Source organism: Dunckerocampus dactyliophorus, chromosome 12 (assembly GCF_027744805.1).
Source record: "Dunckerocampus dactyliophorus isolate RoL2022-P2 chromosome 12, RoL_Ddac_1.1, whole genome shotgun sequence".
Lineage (NCBI taxonomy): Eukaryota > Metazoa > Chordata > Actinopteri > Syngnathiformes > Syngnathidae > Dunckerocampus > Dunckerocampus dactyliophorus.
In genome coordinates this window covers 15,371,462-15,394,060 of record NC_072830.1, presented here as the reverse complement: position 1 = coordinate 15,394,060, position 22,599 = coordinate 15,371,462, and the positions used below count along the sequence as shown (strand labels likewise).

General features: G+C 38.6%; 1 protein-coding gene across 1 annotated transcript in view; it reads right to left on the bottom strand.

The window, feature by feature from the left end:
* lrfn1 (leucine rich repeat and fibronectin type III domain containing 1) overlaps positions 1 to 22,599 on the bottom strand; it is a 218,677-nt gene that overhangs the window by 9,239 nt on the left and 186,839 nt on the right. The gene's annotated exons all lie outside the window — the stretch shown is intronic.

Genomic DNA, 22,599 nt, shown 5'->3' with positions numbered 1-22,599 from the left:
CAGACGAGCGCTGATGTTTTTGCCAGAGATTTCACCCGCCTTGGCATCCATCTTGACGGCAAACGCCTAAAGCTTCACTGAAGATGAGGAGGGCCCGTTAACATCAATCAAATAAGGAGATGAAAAGTGACTTTTCATTTGTGGGCCAGGGAAAGGACCTTAACACGGCTCCTACCTTTCACTTTCGCTATGCTTATACACTAACTGATCTTTGTTAGATCGAACAACAACACCTTAATGAAAGACCCACTGTTTACCGTCACGTTACGTCGTTTGTCGTGGCTAATTTCTCTTAATATATCCATAAAACATTGGGACCCAAAGTGGCGCCCTTGGCAAGACTTTATGGCACTCCCCTCCATTGGTGATGTACATACACGTACAAAAGGATATTAATGGCATTATTTTTACTGTTGTCTTTCATTTGTAAGATAACGTGTCACCCTATTTACTTGCTTAACAAATTCCCAATAAATACAAAAAAAAATAATCGGAATACCATAACCACAAAATAAAAATCATGTCAATAAGTCAATAAATAACAATAATAGTAATACATTATAAATTCAACAATCAACATCGAACAATTTCAATAACCACACAGTTTGTAAATATGCAAAACTATGTACTACAATGAAGGGTGTGCGGAACGTATTTGTTAGAATTTGTAGAAATACACTGATAAAATTTTAAGACCAGTTGAAAAATTGCAAACAAGCATTAAAGTGAAACAGGCTGTTCATCAGCTGATCACAAGTTTAAGAGCACAGCCTTTAAAAGGCAAAATCCTGGCAATAATAATGTGATTTAGAGTCAGGTATTCACACTCTCGTGATCTCTTGATGGCAAAGGCTGAAAAGCTTTCTCTCTTTGAACGCAGTGGGATTGTTGAGCTGCATAAGCAAGGCCTCTTGCAGCGCGCCATTGCTGCTGAGGTTGGACGCAGTAAGACACTCATTTGAAACTTCTGCAAACAACCTGAGGGTTATGGAACAAAAAGGTCAAGTGGTAGACCCAAAAAAAATGTCACCAGCCCTGAGCTGGAGGATCCCATTGGCTGTCCGTCAAGACAAGGGACCATCCTCGGTCCAATTGAAGGTTGTTACTGGTGCTGAGTGCAGTCCAATAACCATCAGATATGCCAGCGAGGCTTTTAAGAACAAAAAACATCTTCAAAGGCCTCGTCTCCTTCAACGCCACAAATCGGCTATGTGGAATTTGCAGAAGCGCATCAAACACGGGACGTTAAAAGGTGGAAGAAAGTTGTATTCTTCGATGAGAAAAAAATGTAACCTTGACGGTCCTGATGGCGTCCAACGTTACAGGCATGACAAGGAGATCCCACCTGTGGTGTTTTCCACACGACCCAGTGGAGGGGAGGCCATCATGATCTGGGCTGCTTTTTCCTCCAATGGAACAATGGAGCTTCAGCTTGTGCATGGGCGTCAAACGGCAACTGGCTATATGGAGATGTTGCAGCGGGCATCCCTCATGACTGAAGGCCCTCGTCTGTCTGTCATTACTGAGTCCTTTTTTGTAACATTGTATTTCTATTTTAGGGAGGTTTGTTGTTTTTTTTAAACTATGGTCTTAAACATTTGATCAGCTGATGAACAGCCTATTTCACTTTTACGCTTGTTTGCAATAAATTGCTCCCTCAAATGTTTTTGTCTCACACCCATTTCTTCTTTTTGTATTTTGAATCTCTAATGGGCTAAATTAGAGAAAAAAGTGGTATTCAAACAAGAAGAAATTTTGAGAATGAACTCATAATATTATGAGCAAAAATAACGCCATTTTAGTAACATAGAGTTTAAATATCAAAGAAAAAAACATGTTCTTATTTTAAAGTCATAATATTATGAGAAACAACAAAACATTGAATGAAGTTGTAACTTTTCGAAATGAAGTTGCGGAAAAAGTTATAATGTTATGAGAATAAAGTCATAATAAGTTGAAGAACATTTTCACGAAGAAAGTTGAAATTGTTGGAAATAAATGCAACAAATGGAAAAAACAGCTGTAATTTTACGACAATAAAATCTAAATGTTAAGAGAAAAAAGTTGTTTTCTAACTAGAAAATTAGCAATTTTATGAGAATAAACTTGTAATATTACATGGAAAAATAATTTCATTTTAGTAGCATTTAGTTGAAATATCAAAGAAAAAATACGTAATATTTTATAAGAAGTCATATTACGAGGAACAAACAAAACAGAATAAAGTTGGATTATTTGGAAAATTAGGTCGGGGAAAAAGTTCTAAAAATGATGGAAATAAAGTGAAAATATCATGGGAATAAAGTGGTAACATTGCGAAAAGAAAATTTGCACAAATTAGTTGAGAAGAACACTGAAATATTTGAAAAAAAAAACCCCAGTTAAATCGTTTTTCACTACGTGGCCCTCGCTGGAAAACTTTGGACACCCCTGCTATAAGAAAGCAGCTGCTTTAAGAAAACAGCTTTTATAATGTTGTCAGTTTGACTCTGCAACAGATTAGTTCTATTGCCATTATTTGGCATTTGGGAAAACAATGTTTCCAAATAAATTAGAGGTCACCCTTAGAGGTGCCGTTCTATGAAACTTTCTTCTCCCATGTTCTGGCTCCATAGGCCAAACAATATTCAATACAAACAATACAAAATACAAGCATCCTGCGCAATTTATTCAAAGTGAAAAATGAAAGCCAGCAACGTGTACGCCGTTATTTTCAGCTGTCATTCAAATATTTCCTGATGTCAAAGCACTTCTGCAAGCCAGCACACACAGTAGGTGGTGCGCCGCCTGAGAACATTTCCAAACCCCAAGAGAGAGTTTATTTATGTAGCTAAGCTCCATTGTGCGCTTCGCCTTGTTGAAAATTAATTCTCCAAATTCCCTCAATTAGGCAGCGGAGAGAGAAGCTACGCGGAGAGACTTTCTTCATATGAATTTGCCGCCCACGCGCTTGTCGGCCTGACCTTGCTGCGCCGTGTTAGCATTCAGACCATAACTAGGACAAAAAAAAAGCTAGCGTTTTCTCTGTGGAGGATCTGTGCCCGCAGTATTGCCTGCTACGCCACGCTGAGGATACGCGTATTGATCTTTCAGCATTTCAGGGAGGGAGGTTTTGTTGCCACGGCAACTCTGGGTGTCGAATGTAGGTCTTTGAATTCAATTAAGATGGCGTTGAGCTTCAATCTTAACGGGAAGGTGAAGTAGGGGCGTGAGCAGATGGGTGAATTTGCAAGGAAATGAGGCGGAAAGGGCAGCTGTGCCATCCTTATTATGCTCCTCTATTCTGGTTCAGCGGTGGACATGAAATTGATATGTTGACAGGTGACTGGAGTCCGATCTCAAAGAGAAAGCCAGCTACACTTGCTGGCCACAACATTAGGTACACTTCAGTGCAGTCTAAATAATATCATCCAATTCCGAGATATTTATGCAATAGTATCCGCCTTAAAATAGATGTTCACCAATATTGATTTGAAACTCATTTTATTTTGTAATAAAGTCATAATAGTAATACTACTCCTTTTACTATGCTTTACATTATTTAACATGATAATTATATAATAATCATAATAATAATAATATAAATAATGCATCTTTGTAATTTGTATTATATACTGCTCAAAAAAATTAAAGGAACACTTCGAAAACACATCAGATCTAAACTGGGGGAAAAATGATCTTGAATATCTTTCCTGATAATAAGTGGGTGATGTATTAGTAACAAAATGATGCCACATAATTTGATAGAAATGAAAATGATCACCCTATAGAGGGGGGAAATCAAAGACACCCCTAAAATGAAAGTGAAAAAATGATGCAGCAGACTGGTCCATTTAGCTAAAATGTCATTGTAGCAACTCAAAATGATTGTCAGTAGTTTGTGTGGCCCCCACGTGCTTGTACGCATGCCTAACATCGTCGGGGCATGCTCCTAATGAGACTACGGATGGTGTCCTGGGGGATCTCCTCCCAGATCTGGACCAGGGCATCAATGAGCTCCTGGACAGTCTGAGGAGCAACCTGGCAGTGCCGGATAGACCTAAACATAATGTCCCAGAGGTGTTCTATTGGGTTTAGGTCCGGTGAACGTGGGGGCCAGTCAATGGTATCACTTCCTTCATCCTCCAGGAACTACCTGCATACACTAGCCACATGAGGTCGGGCATTGTCGTGGACTAGGAGGAACCCAGGTCCCACTGCACCAGCATAGGTTCTGACAATGGGTCCAAGGATTTCATCCCGATACCTAATAGCAGTCAGGGTGCCGTTATCTAACCTGTAGAGGTCTGTGCGTCCTTCCAGGGATATGCCTCCCCAGACCATCACTGACCCACCACCAAACCGGTCATGCTGAATGATGTTGCAGGCAGCATAACGTTCTCCACGGCATCTCCAGACCCTTTCACGTCTGTTACGTCTGCTCAGGTTGAACTTGTTCTCATCAGTGAAGAGCACAGGGCACCAGTGGTGTAGTTGCCAATTCTGGTGGTCTACGACAAATGCCAGTCGAGCTCTACGGTGCTGGGCAGTGAGCACAGGGCACAAAGGAGCAGATACCGATCCTGCTGAGGGTTGAAGGACCTTCTACGGCCCTGTCCAGCTCTCCTGGAGTAACTACATATAATTTTGAGTTGCTACAATGACATTTTAGCGAAATGGACCAGTCTGCTGCATCATTTTTTCACTTTCATTTTTGGGGTGTCTTTGATTTCCCCCCTCTATAGGGTGATCATTTTCATGTCTATCAAATTATGTGGCATCATTTTGTTACTAATACATCACCCATCCCCCCAGTTTAGATCTGATGTGTTTTCGAAGTGTTCCTCTAATTTTTTTGAGCAGTGTATTATTATATTATTCAACCAAAAATATTACTACTACTACATTATTTAATACATAATAATACATTTTATTTCTACATCTTATTTTATTATTTAATAGCAATAAAATTATTTCTAATATAATATGACTACATAAATACATTTAAATAAAAGAATGAATACATAATACAATCACTATAATAACAATTGCTGAGTTTCAGATCAATATTGATTGGTAACTATTTGTTCGATTCATGTTACTGTATTGTTTATTATTCATGTATTATTGTTATTATTTATCAATGTATTGCTATTATGTCTTATTGAATGTATTATTTATGTATTTATTATTATGGATTTATTATTATCCATTCATTTGTGAGTTGATTTAGTATCAAACGAAACAATATGTATATATTATTTTGGAAATGACGATTATTTTATTCAGCAATACAATAGAAAATAGAAAAAAATATATTTGTATTGCCATTTTTAAAATAATAATAATATAACAAAAAATGCAGCAGTAATAATAGTACTTTTAATAATAGTTTAAATAATAGTAGTTTTAACAGTACAGGTTAAATAATATAAGACAAATGACAAAGAAATTCCACCATTATTCTGATTCTGATTATTATTACTATATGAAACCATTTAAAACATTACATGGAAAATGGATTATGATTTGTAGAAGAAGTAGTATTACTATTATTACATTATTACATAATAATTGTTAGATAATATATAAATGAAATATATTATTATTAGGAATATTATATAATTATATAATGATATATTATATAAAATGAAGGGAGGGGTGGATATTGTCCAGGTGTACCTAATGTTGTGACCAGCAGCAACAGCGTGTACATAAAAAAAAAAGAAATCCAAAACATATCATGCAAATACGCCCTTCGAAGCATCTGTGCCTAGTGTCGAGCGTGCACAAAGTTGTTTTCCACTGCATTTATAAGTAAACACGGCCTCCAAACACCCCTGAAAACATGGGCTGGAGCATTAAAAGTGAGCGGAATTTTTTTTTTGCGTGCGTGTGAAGATGTGCACCCCAAAGCCACCGAGTTAACCTGACGCTCGACAACACGCTCCAAATCTTTCTAAATTTAGAGGCGTACAAATCCTCAGAGCCACCGCCGACATCTGCTGCTGCTGTTTGCTCACAGATCCATTTAATGAAGCGTATTTACACGTTACACTGTTTGACGAGTCCAGGTTCTTTTCATTTCAAAAGCTTCGGAATTTAATATTTCATTTTTTCATTTTCAAAATGCTTAACTATGCATGTAGGATATACATTTGAAGACCAGATTTCATTTCCTCCACATGAAGAGCCCTAACACAGGATGACATATGCAACCTGTCACAAGACGACTCGTTTCACAAAAGTTTCTTCCCCCCAATCCAGGGGCGCTCACACTTTTTTTTTTAGCCTGCGAACTACTTTTAAGCCCCAAAGATCTACCTACTACTATTAATATAGCAAGTACTGTATATATATTTACTATACATTAGCTTCTCTACTTACGAACATCCAACTTGCGAACATGTATTTTGCCTTTTGGAACTCCATATTTATACTGCTACATGCTTGACCAGTAGAGGGCACTGTGACACTGCTAATGGGACCAACAGGTAGAGGAAGAGTGGGGAGAGAGTTTAAAGGAGAAATGGAAAGCTAAGTTGTAGCTGTATGATACAACCCGGACAGAGCGTGTGATTAAAGTGTATGAAGAGTTAATAGGCCTGCTTAATTCTACACCACCCACAGAACACTACCTCTTTTAGAAGAGTCTAACGACGACCATTTGTCCTTTTTTTCAATATCTCCTCCTCCTCCACGACTATGCTCGACCACTCCTGTTCAAAGGTAAATAACATTTATCATTACATATTATTATATCACTTTTATTATTGTTTTTTTCATTAATTATCCTCGTTTAATATTGCTACTGCATCCAAACTCATATTTACATACATACGCATATACTGTATATGTATACATGTACATGTAGTACCTATATCATTGGTAATATTACCTTTCGTTCGACTCACGAACAAATCGACTTAAGAACGGTCCACTGGTACCAATTGTGTTCGTTGGTCGGGGACCTAGTGTATTTTATTATGAGGAAAATCATGTAATTTTTGTAGCAAAAATTTTAAATATTACAGAATTACAGTGATTTAAAAAAAAGTCATATTATGAGAAACAAACAAAACAAAATAAAGTTGGAATTTTGGGAAAATGAGGTTGGGGAAAAAGTTATAATATTTTGGAAATAAAGTCAAAATATTGGAATGAGGTAATAATTATGAGAAGAAAGTAGAAATAGCTGGAGAATTAAAAAGGAACACCGACGACTGCAAAAAATGTTAAAAACAATCGTAATTTTACAAGAATAAAGACACAATATTCAAAAAAAGGATTTTAACAAGAAGAAAAGTTGTAATTTTAAGAGAATAAACTTGTAATATGAAGGACAATATGATTTTAGTACCAAAAAAAAAAGTTCTTTAGTGAGAAACCAACAAACAACAACATAAAGTTGGAATTTTTGGAAAATTAAGTTTGGGGAAAAATATAATATTATGGGAATAAAGTCAAAATATTCAGAAAAGAAAATGTATGAATATTATTTAAGAAGAAAGTTGAAATATTCAAAAAAAAAACAACAGCAAAAATGGGGAAAAAAAAGAGTGAAAAAGCAAAGAGTGAAATTGACAGCAAAAAAAAAAAAAAAAATCTGAGGAGTCGGCTCTTTTTAGCGAGTCGACACAAATGAACCGGTTCTTTTAAAAGAGCTGAAATTCTCATCACTATTTGGTTCATAATTAGTTCAAAATCATATCCCATTGCACTTATTATACGTACATGCATGCAGCTCTAACGCCCACACACGCATACACATGGAAACGTGTACAGTGGCAGCAGTAAGTCCTCTGAAAGTAAAAGAAAAAACAAACAAACAAAAAACAACGAGGATAAATTAGCTGCGCGTGTTTGTGCCTTTTTCAGCTCGGTTGGCTGAGACATGCCGCTGGAAGTGTTTGTGCTCTTAAACACGCTGGCAGCAAACACGCATCGGTGTCAGATGATACACGCTCGCCGCCTTGTTATCTGTGTCTTTGTGGTTAGCACATTCATATTTAAAGAACAACCCAGCAGGTAGACGACGTGCCATCAATTTAAATACGACTCAAAAGCCACAATTCCGAGAATGTCATGAACGGAACATAATCAATCAGAAATCCAATACCAGGCCGGACAGATTTCCTCTCAAAAACGACACGGACCTATTTCTGGAACACATTCCTGGTGCTACATTTTTTAGACAAGCAGTTTGCACTATAATGCACGCCCAGCCGATGCGAGGATGGAAATGGAGAGAAAAAAAAAAGGAAAACAAAATCACAACTGCACATAAGCCAGCAGTCAATCTTTCTGCACAAGAAAAGGTGTTTTTATTTCCGCCTGCTCGGTTACTCCCACATGTTATCTAACACTGAGCATTTATTACATTGAAGACATCCCACGTTTGGTAGAATGCATGCTATAAAAACGAAACAATAAATGGGTGTAAGTACATCCTACAAATAAAAAAAGGGTCCTCATTTATGGCTGACATGTAGTCATGGTTCATAAAGTTCACAATCTAATGCAATCCAATACAAAGGCCATACCTGAATGGGTGTTCATTTACCAATATCTTTATTACTGTGAGAGATTTTAGACAGAAACAGCTCAAACTATTTGGCCAAAGTGTGAATAATTCACTGTTTTACACTGTGGGCAGTTTTAGTGTCCATAATTAAATACATATATCTCTGAGTGACTGCATATTAGTTTCCTATACAGTCATCTCTTGTTTATCGCGGTTAATTGGTTCCAGACCCGGCCGCGATAACTGGATTCAACATTAATAACCGGATAACCGCATTCAATACCAATAAATGGAATGTTTTTGTAGTTATGGCATAGAAAAGCTGTTTATGATCTTTCGAGGGAAAGGCTTCTTGAGACGTCATCTGTACTTCTGTGAAGAAGGTGTTGGACGTTTCGCTCCTCATCCAAAGAGCTTCGTCAGCGAACTAATAAGTGCTGGTAGCCTAGGCCTTAAATACAGTAAGAGTGGGCGGAATTGGTGTGCCAACACCCTCCTCCTATTGGTTCCTTACACTAAGCCTGGGCGGAGTAGTGGTATAATCCTCTCCTGCTATTAACACCTCCAATAAAAGGGAAGTGTCGCTCCCTGAATTGGGTATGAACGACTCTGATACTGGCTCGTTAACATTTATTGTTCTGGCTCGGCCCTGGCTTCACCTCATTTGCAAGACTAAAAGCTGTGGGTTTTGGTCTCAGTAACCTGCTGAACACAGGGTCCAAATTAAACCTCAAACCACCATTCCGATTCAATGATGGGTTCTGTTGTTTGACAAAAATACCTTCCTTTACTCCTCTTTCAAACAAACAGATGGTTTGAAAAACCCACAGCTCTTAGTCTTGCAAATGCAAATTGCAAACAGTTTAAAAAAAATTAAAAAATTAATAAAGCATCGCTGTGTCGTGGTTACGCCGCACGGTGGCTGAGTGGTTAGCATGTTGACCACGTAGTCAGGAGATCGAGAAGATCTAGGTTCGAATCTCTGTTTGGGCATTTCTGTGTGGAGTTTGCATGTTCTCCCCGTGTGTGTGGGTTTTCTCCGGGTACTCCGGTTTCCTCCCACATTCCAAAAACATGCATGTTAGGTTAATTGGTGACTCTAAATTGTCCATAGGTATGAATGTGATTGGTTGTTTGTCTATACGTATGTGCCCTGCGATTGGCTGGCGACCAGTCCAGGGCATACCCCCGCGACCCTAATGAGGAGAAGCGGCATAGAAAATGGATGGATGGTTAGATGGGGGTCGGCAACCTTTAGCATCAAAAGAGTCATTTGGGCCCGTTTCCACCTAATTAACCCACTTGGAGCAACAAAACCCATTTGACGACTAAATTGCGCTAATGCTACATGTATAGTTTCATTAAGCGTATGGTCACGTTGTTTTTCTGTCTTCCTGTTCTGTCCTGCTGAAGTGACGAACCACACCTATTGCCACCTGCCTTAAGCCTTCTCTGCCAATTTCCATCGGCATTTGCAATAAAAGTGTTTTAACTCATCGATTAGTTCCTGTTCCAGTACCTCCATGTCCATGTCACTTTAATTGCCATTGCTCATGAGCAACAAAGGAAGCTAACAGGCGAAATAGTTGACCAGCATCATGGTTTCCCACCGAGTTGACTCACCAGAAAACACTGCCCCTAGCAGGAGAGAACTGCGCGGCACACACTCAACTCTTAACGCAGAACTTTGAAAGGCTCATGACGGCGTAGTGACTACACAGAAGCATAAACCAGCTGGAGCCACAGCAGAAGGATAAAAGAGCCTCATGCAGCTGCGGATCCGCGGGTTGCAGACCCCTGGTTTAAATTATTGCAGTGGAAAGCGGGTTGCATTTGGTACCTGGGCCTTCAGTGGGGACTTAAGCCACACAATCCACCTCTTAATACCACCACTATCACGTCACAATCACACAAACCATCAGTATTATACAAAAAGGAAATATGACAATGCATGGCATTACATAACTGGGGAGGAATTGCATTATTACTAAAACAACAAACCCAGTTAACCCTTTAACTTTGAATACATCCGAACTTCTCATCATCAACATCAATGAAGCACTGCTGTTCATGTGATGAAAACTCAAAGGATGTGGGGAACCACTTTTGCATTTATTTTAAACCAACCTTTGCAAAGAAGTTTGTTATATTTAAAGAAAAAAACCCCAGCCTGCACCACAGCTTGGTGTTATGGACGACACAACGTGTTATTAGTGTGAACTTCTTCTCTTGACATGACATTTTTTTTTGTTTAAATTTCACAAATATTTAGACTTTCATGTTGTACATTTTGTTTGCAATATTATGATTTGATTCTCATAATACTTTGACTTTATTATCACAAATTATTATAACTTTTACTCAACCTAATTTTCCTAAAATTACAACTTTATTATTTTTCGTTTATGTATTATGACTTTACAGTACTATCTTAATATTTAATCTTTTTTCTTGTAAAATTACTGCTCTTTTTTCCATGTTTACTGCTGTTGTTTTTAATTTAATTTAAATTTTAGAATGTGACAAGGGCCAATAAAAAATGGAAAGAAACAACCCCATTACTAATAGTGCTTAATGGGCCAGCGCGACTGATTCTGAAGGCCCTGGGCAGAATACATTGGCATGGTAACACATAGAAGTTGACATCTGATTGGTTACACAAACAGCTCCGTTACTAGTAGTATTTAATTGACATGGGCCAGCACTACTGATTCTGAAGACCCATTGACATGGCAACACATAGAAGCTGAAATCTAATTGGACAACAAAATCCAACGTACACAAATGAGGATACTAGACTGTAGGGAATACCTTAAACCAATTTCATGGAACAAATACTAGCATTCACGTTGTAAATGTATGTCATTGCATCTGATAGTGTTTAGGCCAGCAGAGAAGGCTTTGCTAGCCCTGAAGGCACACCACTGGATTATTGCATAGCTAACAGCTGCAGTTCAACTTTACACATCCAGGGGAAGCACACAAAATGTATTAAGCAAATAAAGCAAGTCAAAAGACACTGATATGGTCCATTGCACGACAGGGATTGGCATGCCAGTTTGTTATGGTGAAGAATCCCTATCATTTACATACGTGCATCATGTGGACGAGAGATTATGTAATGTAATCATGCAAAGATTCAATATTTGCAGCCTAGCCGACTTTAAGCTTAAGTGAATGTGACATTGAAAACTTGAATGAAAAAAAGAAAGCGGGCTTGCCGCAGAGAATCATCATGCTAAGGATTCGTCCCGGACATGACATTGTCAGAAAAGCATAAACACCAATTAGATGGCGCGGGTGCTGAACTGTCTGCCCAGGAGTGGCCCCTGTCAGGATGGACGCCCTAATTATTGACAGCTCCACTACACGGGAGTCAGCCCCGTCTTCACCAGTGGACACCTGCATGAGAACTCTGCACCCCCAAGACATTTTGTTAAAAATAAAACCAAGTATGCGGGATACGTTGGCGTAAACAGGGTGAGCATTTGCATATTCTAATGATGTCAATGTGCACAACATGCTTCAACTATGAACTTTTTGGTAATCGTGCCTGCTTCCCTATAAATAAGGTAGCGGATATCACAATATTAGCACTGCAAAATCATTAAATAACCCCGGACTCTCTTCATTTGCATACCCCTCACAATTACCTAAGTCTTAATTAAAGCTGTGGTTATTAATTGCAGCATTGCAAGGAAAAAAATCTTATCTGCTTCATGTGTGGGAATAATGATCAAATATGAATACATTATTTGACATAATACGCTATTCTGTGTGCACCAACAGTCCAAAACCAGGCCATATTGACAGGAAAATGAGAATGAAGCCTTTAAATATGCTAATGAAGCAGTAAATGAATTAGAATGACTGCACCTTATTTTCTGCAGTTGGATTATTCAACTACGTTGTTCGCGCTTACCTGTCTGCTCATTTATTTCGGAATATCTTTGCACAGCATTCACATGTAATCAGGCTGAAAGTGGAAATAATCCTGATTTGCATAATGAGGGCAGTGCCAGTTTGTCTCTATATTCTGATTCCGCTCACACGGGCCTCATGAATCACAAGCACCATATGAAGCAAAATCGATGATTAGATATGGTGTTGTTCCAGTCGGCGGCTCCATTTTATCCGCAAATTGTCGTCCCCACTGAGGCAAAAGCATAAATAAAATAGTGGCTTTTCCATCTGTTAGATGTCATGATGAATAGATAAGGGGGACGAGGCAACGACCTGTCATGCACGTGGGCCACTTTCCTATTAAACTTGTGTTTTGAAAGGTAACAAGCAATTACCAGTAACATAGACCCAATTGTTTACTGGCAGAGGTTATGAAATGAAACATGATCTCTAAATAAAGAACAATAAACCAACAGAAATAGAATAGAAAAAGATATAATGAGAAATAAAAATACAGTCGTCCCTCACCACTTGTGGCTGAATGCAGCCTATTATTGGTCAAACATATACATTTACACTAATGGTAGGTATTTTTTTTTGCCTGAACTAAGCATTTTCAAGCATTAAAATGGCCGAATAAACTAAAATACAAACATAAGGCATTCAACATGCATTCAAAAATGCTGTAAATGCTATGTTGTAGAGGAGTCATAAGACACTCAACGAGACGAGACAAGGTTAATAAAAAATATGACTGGAAAACAATATTTTATTCAACCAAGTCACAAACCAATGCCGGTGTGATTCGAAATGTTTATTGTCCCACAAATTGAGGCTAAACGATATTATTGTTAACATTTTTTGAGACCAAAATAAACCACTGTTATAATATGTAATAATATTAGGTCTGTCAAATGACTAAATGTTTAATCAATTTAATCACATTTTCAAATTAATTAATGATTAATCACCATTTGCAACTGTGTGAATTTTTACTGTATTTTATGCACAGAAAGCTATATATATATATATATATATATATATATAAAGATATATTTTTTTATGATTGTTATGATTAACAGCTCCAAATGAAGTGAAAATTTAACCCAAGCAAAAAGATACCACACATGTCTGAAAATCTACTTGCCTAACAGTACAGCAGTATCTGTAATAGTAGTAAATAGTAGCTTTGAATCACACTTGAACCGTGTTATTATGAGCCATGAGGGGTTGCGTTCAAAGTCACCACGTAATTTGAATTCATGCTTTGAGTGTAGATGTATTTTCTGGAATTTCCAAGCATACTTACGTGAAGAAAATTGCACAGAAATTGAAATTGAACTAGTAAGAGTTAGGTTAGTGAGCGATAAGAATATCCACTTACTGTTTTCCTTTGTCTTTCTGTTTATTTAGACCACACATACATGCATAATAAATATGTTGTTATGATGTTCGGAGTGTCCCTGAGCACACCTTGCGGTTGTCTCGTGACAATAAGGAAGTGTAGTTCCGATGACAAACGGACACGAGACGTGTTTGTTACAGCCCTTAACGCGCTATTTTAGACAGCATTAAATACTACTAATAATTAGAAAAGCACTCGGAGAGCGTAGATGTCCACCAAGCGCCACAGTTCCCCCCCATATTGTGATTTACACCATAAATGTTAGTCCTACATTTATTTTATCTACATATTTAGATTCCTTGACCATGAAAACATACCATTAGCAATGGGATTAATAATGATATCAATAATAGTTCAGTAGTTATTCACTAAAATCTCACTTTCCGTAATGGCGTTTTTCTTCTGGATCTCGCTCCATAGCTTTTGAAGACGTTGGCACACTCCAGATTTCACACTATCTTGGCTGTATATAATGTTGTTTGTTGTGTTTATAGCTTCATTTTTTGTTGTGTCCCCTATTTTTTGCATGTTCGGCCAACCAGGAAGGCAAAGTGTTGTCAGGTGATGGAAGGGTGTGTCCAAGCTCAGCCATCTTGGGTCTGTCGCTGCAGTGGATGGGTTGCATTGTGGAGGGGTTTATGTATGCAGCTTTCAGACCGGCATTACATCTTCGATTGACCATTTTTGCTCAAGTTTGCCAGTGTAGCCTGACAGCATGGATCAGGTTTGGAAAGGCTGGACTACTGTGTGGTGAAGAGGACAGCACAAGTTTAAGGGCTAATTTGCCTTAAGATGAACCTGACACTGAGAGCGACAGCGAAAAAGAGAGCAAGACTGATGAAGGAATAATGAGGCTGTTTAACTCCAACACTGAAGAAGACAGAAGCAAAATGTAGAGAGCGACAAATGACTTTTCTGGTAGGCTACTGTTTAACCAATCGTATTACACGCACTGTTCAGCACTGTTTGGAAAAAGCATTTATTTAATTAAATGTTAAAAACAGATTTTTGTCACATTTTGGCTTTGTGGAGTTGAGATGGCGACAGTATGCAGAGAGCAGGTCCCGTACCATACAAAAATACTCTGACGACGGCCCATGCTACCGGCTGAACTGAATAATCCAAAACACAAATTGACAGCAGGTGTACTCCTCCTCCATTGCTTTGAAGACCTGCCAGGTCCAGAGGTAGTCTTCTAGTCTCAGTGAGGTCATCTTCTGTCACGTTGAGGCGGCGACCCCAGTATGCAGAGAGGAGGACCCAAGTGCAGGTAAAAGTACATTTTCAATTATAATTATTAATGCTGCTAAGCAGCGGCAGGAATCAACAACATAGAGCTGTGACATCTACAACTCTGCTCCAACAACGGCTCACGCTACCGGCTGAAGTAAGTAATCCAAAACACCAATTGACAGTAGGTGCGTGAGAACAAAAAGGTAAAACCAGGGCGGAGCAAAAACGGAAGTAATACAAAATAAAAGGCATGGAAACTGGAACTAAAGGCATGAACGAGAACATGAACCAAACTGTCAGGTGGGCAAACTCATGCACCGTGACTATCTTTGTGTACTAAATATCCCATGTTACGGCGGCTTATAGACAGGTTCGGCCTACATGTACAATTTTTTTTCTCTTTAAATTTAGGATATCCCTGCAATGTGTGTATTTGCACGAAGTATCAGTCTTGGATCAGTAAGGAAAACAGTGGTATCGTACATCACTACCATGCACATTCATCTTACACCAATATACTTATACTAGTAAAAAAAAATGTGTGATGTACAAGTATATTCAAATTATTTATTTTTTTTTAGCTGCAGCCCTGCTTGATAGTGAGTTGATGAGTTTGACTTCTGAGTTTCGGTGTGTATTTCTCCCCAAAAATGCTTTGGTTTCCACACTGTGCAACCTTGATGGTTGTACCGTATCTGCAAGCTTTTCCAAATGTGTTCGACTACGGTGTCCTTTTAGGAGCTAGCATGTCCTGATATTACATTTCTTGATGGCGCGCAATGCAGTTCAATCTCACTCAAATACCACATAAATTGCTGAAAAAGTAGAGTGCATATTATATATAAAGGGGGTGGCAGTGTGTGTGTGGGTGTGAGGGTGGGGGGTGTGGTGGGTAAAATAAAATGGAGATAACAGCAGGACCTGCTAACAAGGACAGAAAGTCTTGCTGAATGACACAGTCCTCATCTCTATTTCTGGACATAGTTATTTTTAAACAGTGATATGAAATATGTGATTTTTCTAAGCCAGATTCATCATGTTCCTGCATGTTGTGCTGTTTCTTGCTGTCTAATTGTGTCATTTTGACCCCGGCTTGATTTGCATACAGACTGGACCCTCTCAAGTGGTGCTTTATGGTGTCCATTGGTGCAGTTGTGTTGCTGTGAGATATGCATTTGCTTTTATCTAAGTCTCCCAACACCTCAGTTCTGCAACAGTGTTCATTTTTCTTGTAAGACTTTGTACAAGATGGTGGAGTGTTGCTGGCTCGCCACTCTATCCTAGCGGATCCTAATGAACTCAGCAAACCTACCCAAGCATGCCTTTATGAACTTTACTTTGTGCACTGGGAACAGGAAATTACCTTCGCCAAGAGGTTCGCCACACACCGGCATACAATTGTCTAATTAACTAATCATTTAGGTGTGTTTTATTAATATATACACACATACACGCAGTATATATACTGAATGTGTGTGTGGCGTGTTTTCTCTCTACTAGAGAAATGTAGAGGCCCGTTTTATGCTGCAAAACAGGAATCAAATTAACTACATGGTCATTTTTTTCCATTAGGGAGCAAACTGGGCATTGTCATGCTTCTAATACATCATTTTATTTCTTGTGTCAAACATAAAGTAAACATCCAATATATACAGTAGCTTCTCCAATTCGCAAGAACAGAGATTCATCACCAGTGGGATCCACATGAATAAATCTATCTTTACAATAAAAAAGAATGGCTAACTGACACAAGAGGACAATGGCCCTTATTCTGTCAGCCTGGGAGTCTCTCATTGCACGCATATAATGAGCTCACATACTTCATAAAAGGACCCTGGCAACGCACAGACCACTGTGGCTACTGTACTGTATATCGACCGAGTCGTCACAGTGCAACGTGTGTGAGCTTCTCTTTTGTCGCCTCTTGCCAATGCCATTATAAACTCTTACACAGGGCACAGAAAGTGTGAATTTACCTCCTGCTTTGCACCAAAATAAACTAGAAATGATAATACTACCAACTAGGTTGCGTGTGAATGATGAAAGTTGGAAATATATTGACCGACTGAACCAGCAGCCATCAGATTGGGAAGACAACTACTCTACGACCTGAGCCATGCCACCATGCACAGAACAAGCAGAATGTTACATGTAATGTTAAATGTAAAATGAATTTCCACCTATAGGAAGATTTTCAATGGGGAAAAATGCCACAGAGAATATGCAATTATGGAAATTGTGGGATTTTTTAGCAAACGTCCGATAGACAGCCTGTCCTGAATAAGCTCAACATTTTGATGTCGGAATGGTTTAAAGTAGTTGTTTGGACAGGCCCTTTTACAGGGTGAAAGATCTCTCGGATTCTTTTATTCACAGCTTTGAAATGATTCTAGGAGTCTCAAGGACAGTTTACAAATCAATTCAAACGGGAGTAGACACAAACAACTGCAATGCCAGTGCTGGAGAGAGAGATTAGCGGCCAACAAAGTTTTAGCTAAGTCCAATCGCTCTCAGAAGTAAGGTGGTGCAATGGGTGTAAACGTACTTTTTTGTTGTTGGGATATTAGTAACTGGCCAATCTAAGTCGGACAGCTAATTGCTCCTCAGACAGAGATTACAATTGTGGCATATCTAGAAACTAGGTGTGTGCGCAGATAGAAACAACAAGGTGCATCAGTTCTAAGTGAAAGGTCTTCTGATTTTGTTGTATGTCTGTTAGATAAGCATGTTTCCGTACATACTGTAAGTCTAAAACAGAGTGGAAAATATTCCATTCCTAAGACTTGCATCTGTGTAGAAATAATTAATAGCAGGAGAGGATTATACCACTACTCCGCCCAGGCTTAGTGTAAGGAACCAATAGGAGGAGGGTGTTGGCACACCAATTCCGCCCACTCTTACTGTATTTAAGGCCTAGGCTACCAGCACTTATTAGTTCGCTGACGAAGCTCTTCGGATGAGGAGCGAAACGTCCGACACCTTCTTCACAGAAGTACAGATGACGTCTCAAGAAGCCTTTCCCTCCATTCCTAAGACTGTTGAGATATGTGGGACTAGTTAGCGGACCAAAAAAATGGTGGAATTTGAAATTTTGGAATGTGTAGATGGAAAAGGATTGTTGTAATGTATCAGGATGTTGAACAATTACACGAGAGCTGAGGATTGAACCAGCAATCATTGGGTTGGGTGACGACCAGTCTACCACCTGAGCCATGTCACTCTGTAGAATATGTGTCATGTTACAGGAATGGAAAATGTAATGTAGACGAGCATGCTTGGAAACAACCACCCTACCTCTGTAGAGTAAGCACAATGTTACAGTAATGGTAAATATTTTCCACCAGTCGGGGGCGCCAAATAAATTGCCCATTCATTTTTTCATTTTCAATGAGGAAGCTGTCACAGAAAATATGAAATTATAGTAAATGCGGGAGTTTTTTTTTTCTGGTCCTAAGTCAAAGAGGCCAGCTTCTCAGGGTGGGCTGTATACAAGGGTGTATTTAGTCATTTGGGGGCCCAAGGCAAACCAAGTTATTCATTTTTACAAAATGTGAGTATGTAATTTAGGCCACTTTTTTCCTGCTTTGGAAATCTCTTACAGATATCTGTCATCTTAAGTTGCTAGTTACATAGCCATGTTTACATACCCAAAATATTAATGTTTATCATCTTCTAACAAGTATGAATATGGGAAAATGATTCTATTTCCTGAACTAGATAAAGTCCTTAAAACCCTCCTGGGGGATTATCATTACCTAACACGTGAATCACCTCAGCGTTTTTACTGTACTTGATAAGAACATTAAACGACATTTAATATAGTTTACCGCTTTAATACTCACATCTTTGTGTTGAAGCATCACTCTCAGCTTCATCTACTGCATTCTCCCCGGCTGACACTGACAGTAGCCGTGCTGCTGTACTTGTGTCTACGTTTGTTGTGATTGTGAAAAAGGGTGACACCTTCGGTAGCTTTGGTAAAAACTGTTTGTTTTCCAGTCCTCCTCTTCTCCGCTCCACTGGGGTAACTCCACCCCAACAAGTTTCATTTTGCTGTAGTGATAAGCATGTTAATTAAGACTAAAATAGTAGTATGTACTTTAAATTGAAGAAAAAAATCTAATCAGTTTTTATGAGACGTTTGGCAGCCCCTGGAAATTTTGGGGCCCCAGGCAATTGCGGACGGGAAGTCCGCCCCGGGCTGTATAGTAGCCTGGTCATTATTTGCATATGTGCAGTCTGTTCAGGTTGGCCACACTCGCAAGCCACACCGTCCGACAGACCGCACTTCTTCAGAGATTGCTTGAAGCGGCTGACCCGAGTGCGTAGACGGGTCAGTGAGGTCCACAGGAAAGCAGGCAAGGCAGGTCTTTTCTTTTTACACCTCCAGGGCCAGCGTGTGAGAATGGCAAATTTACATTTTTGGCTTTGGCTTAAAGTTGGCTGAAAGTTCTTCATGTTCATCTAAAAGGGCCTGTTTCTGCTGTGACGTGCCAATGCCAAATTGAGTAAATCTGTTTACTGCTTTATAAAACAAATGCTCAGATGCTGCAAGCTAAAATGGATTCTGTCTCAATATTTTGCCAAAGTGGAAGCGAACAGCAAGATATGTTGCTGTTAGTTTGTTTCCTACTTTTGTCTGTCAGTCCCTACTCATCTATGCACATTACCACCGTGTCATGTTAAATGTGTGTAACATGTCCATCAATATTGGTATTATAACGTAAGGTCATTGACAGTACAGCTATTTATCATTTCTGGCATGCTGAGTTGTATTCAAGGCAGCTGTTAGGTACAATTGTAGCAAACAAGATGATTATTTTCTATTTCTGCCACCACATACGGTACAATTTCCTGGGGAAATGACGTTGAGGCGACACATCAATCTCATTTGCAATTGTGCAGATTAAATATTTAGAAAAGCTGTAGCTCGCGTAACACTTTGTCATCGTGTTGGTAATGACAAAGCTGTCAGACCTCTGACACCGAGACATTCTGTATATGTAGCTCTTATCAAACATGTCAAACTCTGCCTTTTTGGTGCTACATGTGCAGCTAATAAGGCAGTTAATAAGGCTGACTTCTTATGATAGACTGATAGTAAATGAGAAGCAGCCCGTGTTAATTGCCTGTATAATTGAAAATTGGTGAAACAAAACAGGGATTTTTGTTATCTCACAACAATTAAAATATACAGCAATCCCTCACCAATTCCATTTCATGGCTTCACTCTATCACAGTTTAAAAAAAATTAAAAAATTAATAAAGCATCGCTGTGTCGTGGTTACGCCGCACGGTGGCTGAGTGGTTAGCATGTTGACTACGTAGTCAGGAGATCGGGAAGATCTAGGTTAGAATCTCTGTTTGGGCATTTCTGTGTGGAGTTTGCATGTTCTCCCCGTGCGTGTGTGGGTTTTCTCCAGCTACTCCGGTTTCCTCCCACATTCCAAAAACATGCATGTTAGGTTAATTGGTGACTCTAAATTGTCCATAGGTATGAATGTGAGTGTGAATGGTTGTTTTTCTATATGTGCCCTGCGATTGGCTGGCGACCAGTGCGGTGTGTAAAAAAGTCAGCTGGGATAGGCTCCAGCATACCACCGTGACCCTAATGAGGATAAGCGGCATAGAAAATAGATGGATGGATGTTTTGTGGTTGAATACGCCCTATTACTACTAAAAAAATGCATATTTAAGTGAATTTTACTTATTTTTTTGCCTAAATTAAGTATTTTCAAGCATACAAATGGCCAAATGAACTTAAATACAAATATGAGGCATTCAGAAGATCTATTCTAAGACGTGATATGTAGTATTCTACTCTGGTCAGTAAGGTGTCAGTAATGTTACTTTAATAGAAAATGGATGTTATTTACTCTCATTATGTCTATATATTGGTGGTAAAGGTGACTATAGGGGTGTTATTTCATGTTTAGAGGGCTCTAAAATGTTAAAAACTGTATTTAGAAGGTTGTAAACAGGTTTTGTATGCTCTAATTACGAAAAATTCCCTTTATAAATAAGCCTACTTTACAGAAATTCACTTATCACGGTTAGATCTGGAACTGATTAAGTGCAATAAACAAGGGATTACTGCAATTGATGTGTTCTGTTTGCTACCACATGGGAAAAGTAAAGTAGAAGTAAAGGTAAGGTATTCACTGGCACATTTTAGGTTTTACTGTAGGGCTCCCCCAACTGTTTTAATCTGTAATCTTATTTTCCCAAAATAGAAATAAAGAATAATTGTTTCTGTTTGTTTGTTTTGCTCAAGGGCTCCACCCTAATGTTACTTTGTGTAATTTACTTTACTACATAAAGCACCGGTAATAAACATCTAATGTGATGTCTAATTTACTTTCCATGAAGTAGAAGAAAGGAAAAGCTGGTTAATTCATTGCCCCAGGGCTCCAACTACTGTTATGGTATGTAATTTACTTTTCATAAAGTTAAAAAAAGGAATAATTTCTTGTTTTGCCGTGGGGCTCCCCCTACTGTTATGGTCAAGTTTTCATAATGTAAACATAAGTGGTATTTGGTTATTTTGGTTTTAATCCAGAGCTTCCCTTATTGTTATGATATGCAGTTGCATGTTAAGTCACTAATACAGTCTACAAATGAACAATGGTAAACTAAAGTGGCACTGTACTGTACATTTTTAATGCTAACAGTGCTAATGTGTTTCCTAACATGTCTTCAAATAAACATTGTCAGGCTGGTCTGCTTTTATTGTAGGACACAGTAGTAGGTGAGCCGTTGTCGCCATGGCAAAGACAGAGATGCTAGTCTCTGTGGTACACATGGTTTAGAATCTGTTGTTATAACACCCAAAATTACATATTGTTTCTTTAATACTTAGAAGTCATTAATTCTGTATGCCAACAGATGAAACAGAGCAAGTTCATTTTAAATGTTACCATTGTGCTTCTGGCTCGACAATAAATAATTACATGACAAAGCCATTTGATGGAAACGACATTATCAGAAACATCCCTTCATTTCTATCTCCCATTAATTAGTGCGTTTGATGAATTGCCTGCCAAATCCAAATACAGTCCAAAAGCCAACCAGTTAGGGTACAAAGTGAAACAAGAATTCAGTCAGAATGAGTCAAAGCCCTGTTCAGAGGGTTTTGTTCCTCATATTAGTGGATGGCACTAAAGATTCACCATGAAGTGATTCCTTCATGCTGTCACATGCTCAGTCAGTAGAAAAGATTATTTTCGGAAAGCAGCCTCAGCTTGGATGTTATTTTTTATTTTTTTAAACTTGTCAACTGTTTGTACCCATCGTACTGTGAAGACAAATTAGTGCCATAATCAAATTTCCTGTGGCTCATGTACTGTACGTGCTAATTACTTGATATTACTAGCAGGGTGATCATTTGATGTTCACTACATTAGCAGGGTTTTATTACTCACTCGCTCTAATAACGAGGTACAGGTGGTCCTTGGGTTATGAACAAGTTCCGTTCCTAGACTGTGTTGGAACTTACAGGATCTCTAAATCATAGCTAAAATAACTCATCTTGCAGACCTCTATACCTTATTAAAAT